General features: G+C 29.9%; 1 long non-coding RNA gene across 1 annotated transcript; it reads right to left on the reverse strand.

The window, feature by feature from the left end:
- Positions 1-3,438: 3,438 nt before the first annotated feature.
- On the reverse strand, positions 3,439-10,947 carry LOC107848618. Its single transcript, XR_001668121.2, has 2 exons — positions 10,372-10,947; positions 3,439-3,763 (listed from the first exon to the last, which is right to left on the reverse strand). It is a non-coding gene; the product is annotated as an uncharacterized LOC107848618 (long non-coding RNA).
- Positions 10,948-11,462: the final 515 nt, after the last annotated feature.

Here is an 11,462-nt window from a genome sequence, read left to right on the forward strand (position 1 = left end):
AAAAGGTAAGTGTATTTGTGAACTCATCAGTGAACTAACGTAGGTTGAGAGGAGCTAAGAAAATAGAGATGGAGTTAAGGAAAAAGGAGAAAATATGAAAGAAGACAAAGATGAAGAGGAAAAAAGAAGAAAAGGAAAAACAAATTAAAAAGCAAAGAAAAAAAAATAAAAACCATATAAATATAAATAAAAAAACCAATTAAATATAATTAGTTGATAAAGTCCAGTTGAATGATGACATGTGTACGTTTCAATAAGCTTTTAATTTTCTTTTTTGCTTTTCACGCGCGTGTAGAAATGTGATATCACGTTCTTTGCCAGATCAGTTTGAGGGATAAATAAATTCACTTAAATAGTATATGTGTGCATTAGGTCACTCCAATAATTTAGGTGTGTCTTCGACTTTTCCAATATAATTTAAGGTGAAAATGATGATTTTTCCCTTAAATATATATGTGGTCCACAAGCGTAGTAGCAAGTGATGTCTATTACTCACTTCGTTATTAATTAGTCGTCTCCTTACTAAAAATAGATATTCCTTAATACTTGTCATTTCATAAATAGAAAAAATAGGTATATCTTCGAACTATGATAAATGGTACGTATACACCCTCCGTCATACTTTGGTACACATATGTTCTACCGTTAATGAATGATACATACATGCCCCTCACACTAACGGCAGGGGCATATGTTTACCCAAAGTATAACGAAGGGTATATACGTACCATTTATCATAGCTCGGGGGTATATTTGTTCTATTTTTATTTTTATTTTTTAATTTTAAATAATTAACACAAACCTACTACCCGATTCGATCCCAATTAAAATTCAAGAGACTTCTATCTAATAGATGCATTTTTTTCACCCCTAAATCGGTATATACACACGATACAGTAACATTCACTACTATCAATTTTTTTTTAAAAAAAAAACATTAACTCATAACATCCAAAAACAACACCAAATAAATTGACTCCCTCACGTTTTAATTTCTAGCAAAATTTCGTTAGAAAAATACTACCCACCACCGATCACGCAACATAGCCACCATCTTTTTTGAACCAAAAATATCCCATCGATGAATTATCACCCCACCGCTAGCTTCGGCCACCTCTGACCAAATCCCCACTCCCTCAAACCAGCAAACAACAACTTAACAACGACGATCAATCACTCCAATTTGATTAGATTCACATTTAATAAAAAAATAGAGGAAGTATCAAATTTAGTATAAAAAAATCGAAAAAGGGTCTAATATACCCTTCAACTATTGAAAATGGTACACAAATACCCTCCTTCTACCTTTAGGCTAAAAAATACCCTTTCATCCATCTATTTGGCTCAAAAATACCCTTAATGTATTAAAAATGGCTCAAAAATGTCCTTCTTCCTCTATTGGTTCAAAAATACCCCTCCATCAACCTATTTGGATCAAAAATGCCCTTAACATTAAATTTAAGTCCAAAAATGTCTCCTCTTTTATATTATATTATTTTTTTTTTGTTTCACGTAGGGGTAATTTTTTTTTGTAATTACAATTTTTTAATTATGATATTATATATTTTTTGGTGGAATAGATATGCATTAATTAGTATATTATTTTTTTGGTTTCACGTAGTGGTGAGCTTTTTTTTAGTTACAATTTATTTTATTATTATATTATTTTAGAATTTTTTTAATTACAACTTTTTATTATTATATTATTTCTGGGGGTTTTTAATTATAATTTTTTATTATTATATATTTTTTGTGGGTTTTACGTCGGGGGGAGGGGGGTTCTTTTAATTATTATTTTTTTAGTTTTAGGTTGGTACCAAGTTATCAAGTAATTTATGGTACATCATAATAGCAATATTTATGGTAATTTTTATTTTTTCAAGAAATATATTTTTTCTATTTTAGGACTCTTAATTTCCTTCCATATATTTTAGGATTCTTAATTTTCCTATATATTTCGGGTTTCATATTTATATATTTTAGTACTCTTAATTCCATTCTATATATTTATTTAATAAAATAAAAATTAAAAGAAAAAGATTAAATGATTTTATCTATTGTAAAGTCTTCTAAGGGAGAATGTTTTTTTAAAAAGAAATTATTTTTTTTTTTGGTTTCACGTAGGGTTGTTTTTTTTAATTACATTTTAATATATATAAGGAAAAAGATTAAATGATTTTATCTATTGTAAAGTCTTCTAAGGGAGAATGTTTTTAAAAAAAAAAAATTTTTTTTTTTTTGGTTTCACGTAGGGGTGTTTTTTTAATTACCTTTTAATATATATATATATATATATATATATATATCATTACTATTTTTCTTTGTATTATTACTATTTTTATGGTTTCATGTTGGAGAAGGATAGAAGTGTAAAATATTATGCATTCTTACCTAAATTAAATTAACTTAAATTACTTTCAAGTTTTTTTTTTTAATATAAAAAGTTCAAAACCTAAAAAGAACTAAAAGTCTTCAAAATTTTACCTAAACTATGTTTTCTAATATTTGAGCACACATAGATAATCATTAACTATGAGGGTATTTGCCCTTTGCTAATTATCCTATTTAAGGAATTCTTTTCTAATTTTGCACTTAAACATTAATTAATGCTTTTAAAATTTTTATATATAACTAAAAAAATTAGTGAAAAGAGGACCATTAAATTGTGAATGAATTTGAGTCTAATTACATGTGGACCAATAAAAATAATGTCATGTATTTAATTTAAATAAAATTATATTTCACATCAGAATTTGTTAAAAGGAGGAGACATTTTTGGACTTAAATTTAATGTTAAGGGCATTTTTAATCCAAATAGGTGGATGGAGGAGTATTTTTGAACCAATAGAGGAAGAAGGGCATTTTTGAGCCATTTCTAATACATTAAGGGTATTTTTGAGCCAAATCGATGGATGGAAGGGTAGTTTTGAGCCTAAAGGTGGAAGGAGGGTATTTGTGTACCATTTTCAACAGTTGAAGGGTATATTAGACCCTTTTTCCGTAAAAAAATAGAGATCAGGTCGAGTTGGTTTGAAATCGAATTCGATGGATTTATTGGGTCGGATGGTAGGTTTGAGTTAATTATTTTGAAAAAAAAAAAAGGGAACAAATATACCCCCAAACTATGATAAATTATACATATATACCCTTCGTCAAACTTTGGATATACATATCCCCTGCCGTTAGTGTGAAAGCTACATACGTACCATTTCATTAATGATAGGGACGTATGTGTACTCAAAGCATGACGAAAGATATATACACTCCATTGATTATAGGTTGAGGATATATTTGTCCCTTTTTCGTTTCACAAAATTAATGCTGAGTAATAAATGTGAAAAGATAATAGGATAATTTAATCAAATTACCTTTTAATTAATCATTTTCTTAAGAGGTGTACAATTTAAAAAGCTGGCAAGTAAATAAAGACAGGGGGAGTATAATAATTTCCGATAAATGATATAATGACAGGTATTTTGAGCAATTTCTACATCACGCAACCTGTCCTCTTTACATCATTGGCTTTCTACGTCGCTGTCTTAGACATACAGCATAGAGAGACATCCGGTTCTTCAAATTTGGGAGTTCAAAACCATAAACTCAACAGCAGGTTTCGTTTCATCAGCGTAGATGAAGTACCAATATTCATACAAATTATTCGATCTCCTAGCCAGCTATGATATTCATGTTCAGAAACTAGATATTACATCAGCCATTGGTGTAGAAAAACTTCCATCTTCTTCAGCAACCTCTTCAGCCTACACTGCACGTGAAACAACATATGAACTCATTTCATAAGAGAAGCGCAGCAAAATCTACTGCAGCGACAAATTACATGTTCTATGTCATGACAATGTCACCATAAAAATTTAATGAGCAGAAAAGCAATAAACTGTCCCTAATATTATCGAGGTAGACTCAAACTCCTAAAGTTTGTTCCAAGGTCAATGAAGAAGATCAGGCGGTTGCTGTCTATACAGTAAATTTTTGGTTTGCAGAGTTACTGAATACCTGTACTAGTGGGAGGATACATGTACCATGTAAAATAGTTGAGGTGAGCTCAAATAGGCACAAAAACTGATATTATCGGAGAAAGGATTGAGTTAGACTCGGCCTTTTTGTCATACATTTTCTGGCCATACTGATTCTCGCGTCCTTGACTAAACTGTATATAACAAAGCAATTGATGGAGTTCCTGTTCTATTCCCGCATACTGGTGTTCTGAATATTTATAGTGAGAATGATGCAAACCGGAAAGTTGAGAGATACGGCTATAAAACAATCATATATAGAGATATCTTCAGTTGATATAGAAATTTGAGTACAAACAGGACACTACAAGTTGACACAAGCGAGTATGTGGCTACAACAAACTAGAGTATCCCATTGATAAAGAAATTGAAGTATGATGCATAAATAGAAAAAGTTGACTAGGCACACTAGCAAACTCCTAGAGCTCCCTTTTCTTAATAACCCCAGAGTTCCCCTTTTCTGTAGGGCAGCATCCTCCAGCCTTAATGGAGGTAAATGAAAAGACTTTTCATGGAAGATGTTTTGTTTTTGCCAAATGCACCAGTCTAATCCATTTTGGTCTTGAATTAACTTTTTTTTCGGATCGGCTTGTCTGACCAAATTTCCATCCACATTTAATGGAAATGTAGAGTGCAAGTCACACTTTTCTCTCATGACTCTTCACAATTGAAGGAAAACAAACCACTAAAGTGATCATCCTCCTTAAAATGAAGAAGGCTTATGCTAACCTGAAATTCTGTCTTGGATGTGTCCTTAGGTTCATTGACAGACTGTCTCACTGACTTTTCACTTTTATTTTTATTACTAGATACGTATGCCCGTGCTTAGCACGAGCCCAATAGGAAGGATTTTGAAATAATTTTTATTTGCTATGAGTATTTTGAGGTGTAAATCTGAAACGAATAAAATTATTTACTTGATAGTTTTTCTAACATCAATAAACAATTCTCTTAATTCAAAATCAAAATAAGAAGCATTAGACCAAAAAAACTTTGTACAATAGATTTGAAGTATAAAGTACGTTTGCCTATGAACATAAAGCTTATGGAAACTCAAATTTGTCGGTATAGTATATCAATAAAAATTATTATAAAAAGAAATTCTGTCTCTTTCCTGTTTGAGACAAAAGAACGTATAGCAATATGATGAATTAGTTGGTAATTTGAGAAACTCAAGCAATCTACTCAATTGATAAAACTTTGATTTGGTTAATTTAAATGTTAAAGAATTACATTGTCAGTGATGTAAATTGAATCCAAATATACTTCTTCTCTATCAAATTTTAATTAGGTTAAGTTTGGAAAAAAATCGAATTTATTTTTGTTTACATATATAAATTAAATTTTAATGTTTAAATGAAACGAATTTCAAATTAAATATAATTTCTATTTAAAATTATTCCCCTTATTCCAATTCAAGTATATATTTTTTTTTTTTTAAAAAAAGAATGATTATTTTTTATTTTTGTATATCTTTTTTTCAAATTCTGCATGACATGTTTAACACCATAAAATATATGCCCAACCTCAACTTCTAATAAAGTGTTTCAATTGACACTTTTGATTCAAATTTTTAAAAAACTTTGGTTTACACATATTTTTATTCATCTATTAGATAGTTAAGTTAATCATATAAAATTTTTCATCTCCTTAATTATATGTATCAACCTCAAATTGAAATGTTATAAATTTTAAAACTTATTAAGGCGAATGCATATAATTAAAGATGATGATATCAATCATGAAATTATTTTATATCATCTTCCATATGATATAAAATAGCCTACGAATTAAAATTATGACTTTGAAATAATTTAGTTTACGTACTAAACGATCCTTTAATCTACTTTAAATGAAAGTAGCAAAATAAAATTAAAAAAAAATGAAATTGAATGTTAATGGTGGGTACTTTAATAAATGGAGTAGCAAGGAGGAGGGCTCAGATCTTGAGAATTGCCAAAGGATTTTGATCATAATGTGATTGACATGTGAGTGGTAAACTGGTATGGCACATTAGTAATTACATCAAAGTTAGTTGGGTTTTTCGTCATTTGACTGTTCTCAAAGCATAATGTACACCTGCTTTAAGCTAAATTTTTTATTTTTGTACGAAAATGCCTTTGGCCGTCCTCTTGGTGGCTTTTCTATATAGTAGAAAAATAACAAATAAATAATAATAATGGGAGTATTGTTTATCCTAATTATTTTTCATCATTACAAAAATATATAGATCTATAATACCATAACATAACATAAATAATCAATTTTAGAGAAAACTTGAATAGTAAATGAAACGGTGCAATGGTTAATTGATAACGCAAGAAACATGGCTTTTTATGTCTTCCACAATAAACTTGTCACTTAATATAAAGAATATTAACTTTTTCCCTTTATTTGCTACTAAACTACAAATATACCCTTGGTCGTCCTTAAACTCACTTTCTATATAAAAAAAAGTAATAAACTAAAATTCAAAAAAAATTATTTGAATAAAATTAAATTAAATTTCACCACTTATAGAAGAGAATAGATATGAGTATTGTGTATTAGAATCAACAAAAATGTTTATAGAAAGTTGTGAAGGAAACTGTGGGATCCACGTGAGATATTATACAATTTTGGGATAAAATTGTCATTTAAAAAAAGAGGTTTGATTTTTTTTTTTCTCATTAAAAAGTAATGCACAAACTTTAAGGCTTACAAAATAAGAAAACAATGCACTTTTCTTTTTTGAAATGACAAGAATACCCTTGCTTGTCCCATCTACTCAATCTTCTCTCTCTCTCTCTCTCTCTCTATATATATATATGCTAGTTTCACGAGGCCTGTGCTAAGCCCGGGCCTAAACTCGAAGTATAAAAATAATAATTTTAATTTAAAACTATAATTTGTATTATATATATATTTTCACTTTATAATCTGTATAATCAAATGATATGTTAAATAAGTCATGTTGATAAGTTTTTATAATTATTAAAGCTATTAATGACATAATTGCATAATTTTAAATAAAATATTATTTGTGAGGAAAAGTATTACCAGAGAATTAAAATATATCAAAAGGTTACAAGTCACTCGATATTTATATAATGACATGATTTAAAATCTTTAATAATTACGCTCGATGAAGATCATAAATAAAAAAAATATTGATACTTTTATAAATTTGCTAGTATGTAATTTCTTAGTTATAGCTAAAAATAAATTTATTTTGATTTTTGTCGAGCTTTAACTTCGCACATAATTTTAGAGGCAATAATTTTGCAAAATAATTTTTTTCATCGATATAATCATCTAAAACAAAATCAATGATTTCAAGTTTATACTATAATAATTATAACCTTAATTTAGTGATTTTATATAAATTAACTAAAAAATGATCTATAAGAATATTAAATGATAATTAAACTACTACTTATCATGTCTATTTTTTGTCCCATTTTAATTATATATTTTGAGAACTGAATAATATCAAAAGAACTATGTATGAGGTTGTTGTTGAAAATCATTGCAAATTTTTATTTTGGATTAAAAGTTGGCTTGAATATTTTTTGAGTTAAAGTAATTGTTGATTTAAAATAAAGGGAGGTTTAACTAATTATCTAACAAGTGATGAAGGGAGGTTTAACAAGTAATTTTTTGAGTTAAAGTGATTGTTGATTTAAAATAATCATCCAACAAGTGGCAAAAAAAAGCCAATTATAAAAATCAAGTGGAATAGTTTTAACAAAAAGAATAAGGGTGAAAATGAAAATATGTAATAAAAAGATACTATTAATAGCCATGTGTAATAATTTTCTTTTACAAAAAAAATTAAAATATCAAAAAAGTCCTTGTGAGGACTACCAAAATCAAGATCCTCTCTTATATATAATAGTAATATATTTGACTAGTTACGTCACAGAGCATGCACAATTAGCTAATGTATTGATGACTTGTCTGATTTATCCTATAGGACGAATTAGTTTCAATAATTTTTCTTGTAAAACAAATATACAAAGTTAAGTTTTAAAATATAACATGTCTGCTATTTATGTAATCATGCATGTCTAAATAAATCACTTGTCAAATCAGAACTGCCTATTGGAAAGCACGAACTTGCAAAATTCGCATGTTCTTGAAATCATACCTCTTATGTCTATAACAACTAGGAGTACCGAACGGAGAGTGAAGACAGTGATACTATGCAAGTAAAAATAACTACACTCAACAGTGCTTTGAAAGATTTATTCAGGGAGGAATTTACGGTTGAATCACAGAAAATTCGTAGTTGAGTATTGATGTAGTGCCTCCTTGCTTAACACTGGCTTACGTATATTAACTGGAGATAGAAATAGGTTGAAAAGATTTGGACTTTGAGATTAGACTACCGTCATTTATACATGGGATAGAGCCTAGAGGAAAGTAAAGGAATAGACAGATATAATCTTGAGTTGAAAAGATCCACTCTCCCTTCTTGTCCACATTTTGATTTGATTTTATTCAAATGGAGGCTCGCTTCCGGAATCTTGTGTAAGTGATAAAAAGGTACCTCCCAAATTCAAAAGCAAGTTCTACAGAATGGTGGTTAGACTGGCTTCGTTGTATGGGGCGGAGTGTTGGCTTGTCAAGAAGTCTCAAATCCAAAAGATGATGATGGCGGAGATGAGAATACTACGGTGGATGTGTGGGTGTACTAATAAAGATGGGATTAGAAATGAAGTTATTTGAGATACGTTGGGAGTGTGGCTTCGGTGGAAGCCAAATGAGGGAAACGAAGTTGAGATGGTTCGGACATGTAATGAGGAGGGGTACAAATGCCCCAGTGTGGAGGTGTGAGAGGTTGGCTGGGAATGGATTCGATCGAGGTAGAGGTAGACCGAAGAAATATTAAAGAGAGGTGATTAGACATGACATGAAGCAACTTCAGCTCACCGAGCATATGACCCTAGATAGAAAGGTGTGGAGGAAGCAGATTAGGATAGAAGAATAGTAGAAACGAGTGCGCTAGTTCTAGTAGGTAGGAGGACTTTGTTATCCGTGTTAGTAGTTATAGTACTAGTATTATTTCAAAATGGTGTATTGCTTGTTGTATCACTTGGTGAGTCTTGTTTGTGGTATTACTGGATGTGGTAATTTCCATTGTATCTTATCCTTTTACTATTCCTTTTCTAGATGTTTTATCTAGTTCTATCGGAAACAACTTCTCTATCTCACCTCTGAGGTAGTGGTATGGACTGCATACACTTACCCTCTCCAAACCCCACTTGGTGGGAATATACCTGGTATGTTATTGTCACTAGTTATTTCAATATCATCGGAGGACCAAGCTATGACCAGAATGGTTGTCAACACATACATCTAAAGGAATGCCAATGAATAAATCATGAGTGACTAACTCAAAGAACCTTTTCAAGACTGGCTGATCTTATAAATTCCCCGTGTTCCAAAGAATTGTGAGGGTGACTGCATCAAGATTTCGCTTGGTAAGTTTGCAGGAGAAAAATATGATAAATATTTGTAAGATGCAAGAAGATATTAGTGGAAAATGGGGAAAAAAGATGAAATGAGGAAACACATCTTGCCTGACTTGGTAAGTTGCAGAAAAGGATACTTTTATTTTTATCGAATATCTCACAAATCGCTCAAACGGGCTTGAGATAAAAAATAAATAGGGGTCAGCTTAGCTTACTTGAGACTTGAGAGTTCGATCTGGTCAAGAGGACAAGTCCTAGAACCAGAGGTAATGTGGTTCAAAGAGGCTAAACCGAACTGTGTCACTTTCTTTATTATCTCAAGCAACAACAACATACCTGGTGTAATTCATAATATCTCATGCAACAACAATATACCTAGTGTAATTCGTAAGTGGGTTCTGGGGGTAGAGTGACTTTTCTATCTCAGGCTCGTTAATATTTATGATGTTAATTTTTTAAGAATATTTAATACTAACATAAAATTTTCTGCAACTCACCAACTAATGCAAACTCTATTCGTTATTGCATTGGCTTCCGTTCTCAGGGCAAACCTTTGATCCTATTTCCTTCTAAAATTTTACTGCATATCTCGATCATAATTTTCCTCCAAAACTCAGATGAACATCTTGCTCTCCGTTTCTCTTTACATATTAAAGTGAGAAATTTATAACTTTTTTCAAATATAATGTATATATTTATTTAACATTTTAAAACTTCACGAAGAGTGTTGTAAGTTACAAGCAAGTGGGTTACTATATCAGATTAGCATCACCTATGCTAAACCAGAATCAGCAAGCAATCACACAGACCGTCAAAAAATCAATCACAAAGTTGTGAATTTCTATAACAAAAAGGTGTAGGAAGGTATAAAATCAAATTCTTACCAAAGCTTAGGAGGAGGAACTATCATTAAGGAGGTCTTCATCGGGATCTCGACGGCCGGGAACTTGGCTGATTTGAGGGTCCCAAAATAACTAAGCATTATGCCTATCAAATGTCCAGAAATCATAGGGACGAATTGGATAGCTCCACATCTCCAATGTTTTCTTGGTCCTTTCCGTTGCATAAACATGCTCCCTAAACTTCCTATTCCTCTCCTTCGGATCCTCCATTAATTTCAATATCAAGTTCTCCGCAAATTTCATTATGAATCCCATCCTTTTTCTTTTTTCGTGATTTGAATTACAAATCTCAAATCAAACACTAACCATATGTATATAAGTTAAAATATAAATAGGTATAATACCTAATAAATCACAATTTATACAACAAAAGCTCAACAATTTTTGGATTAAGACGTGTTAATTGATCGATTAATCAGATTTAGTATTAGCTCTAAATTCACTATGTAAATCTATGGAGAAGATGAAAGAGCAGAGGGGTTCTTTTTGCTGGTCGTTGATTCAGATAATCCACGAGGCTGAGATGTGGATAAAACTATCGTGGACATATTTTGGTTTAAATCAAAAAAATTAAAAAATTAAATTAAAATTAATTTTGGTTTTGATTTTTTAATTTTTTGAATCGAATTTGGGTTGTAATTTTAAAATTTTGATTTTTGGTTTAAAAAAAAAATTCAGTTTAAACTGAAAAACCGAAATTTTATAAATAAATAAATAATATATATATTATATATATATATATATATATAATATATAATATTATATAATATTATATATATATAACATAATATTATGTTATATATATATAATATTTAGTAATTCACATTCACAATTAACATTTAACAGCAAATTTGCATACGCCGCAGACTGTTTATGGATTGTTTCAGTGACTCAAATATTTTATGGACTATTTTGGTGACTTTGGACTGTTTTATGGACTATTTTTACGAGTTTTGTGTAGTTTTGTAGACTATTTATGCAAGGTTATATTATATGTAATGATTAAATGACGTTATGTATAATGTTAAGCTTATGATTATTTCAATTCGTTTCATCCATGTTGAGTTATTTAT

Source organism: Capsicum annuum, chromosome 11 (assembly GCF_002878395.1).
Source record: "Capsicum annuum cultivar UCD-10X-F1 chromosome 11, UCD10Xv1.1, whole genome shotgun sequence".
Taxonomy (NCBI): Eukaryota; Viridiplantae; Streptophyta; class Magnoliopsida; order Solanales; family Solanaceae; genus Capsicum; species Capsicum annuum.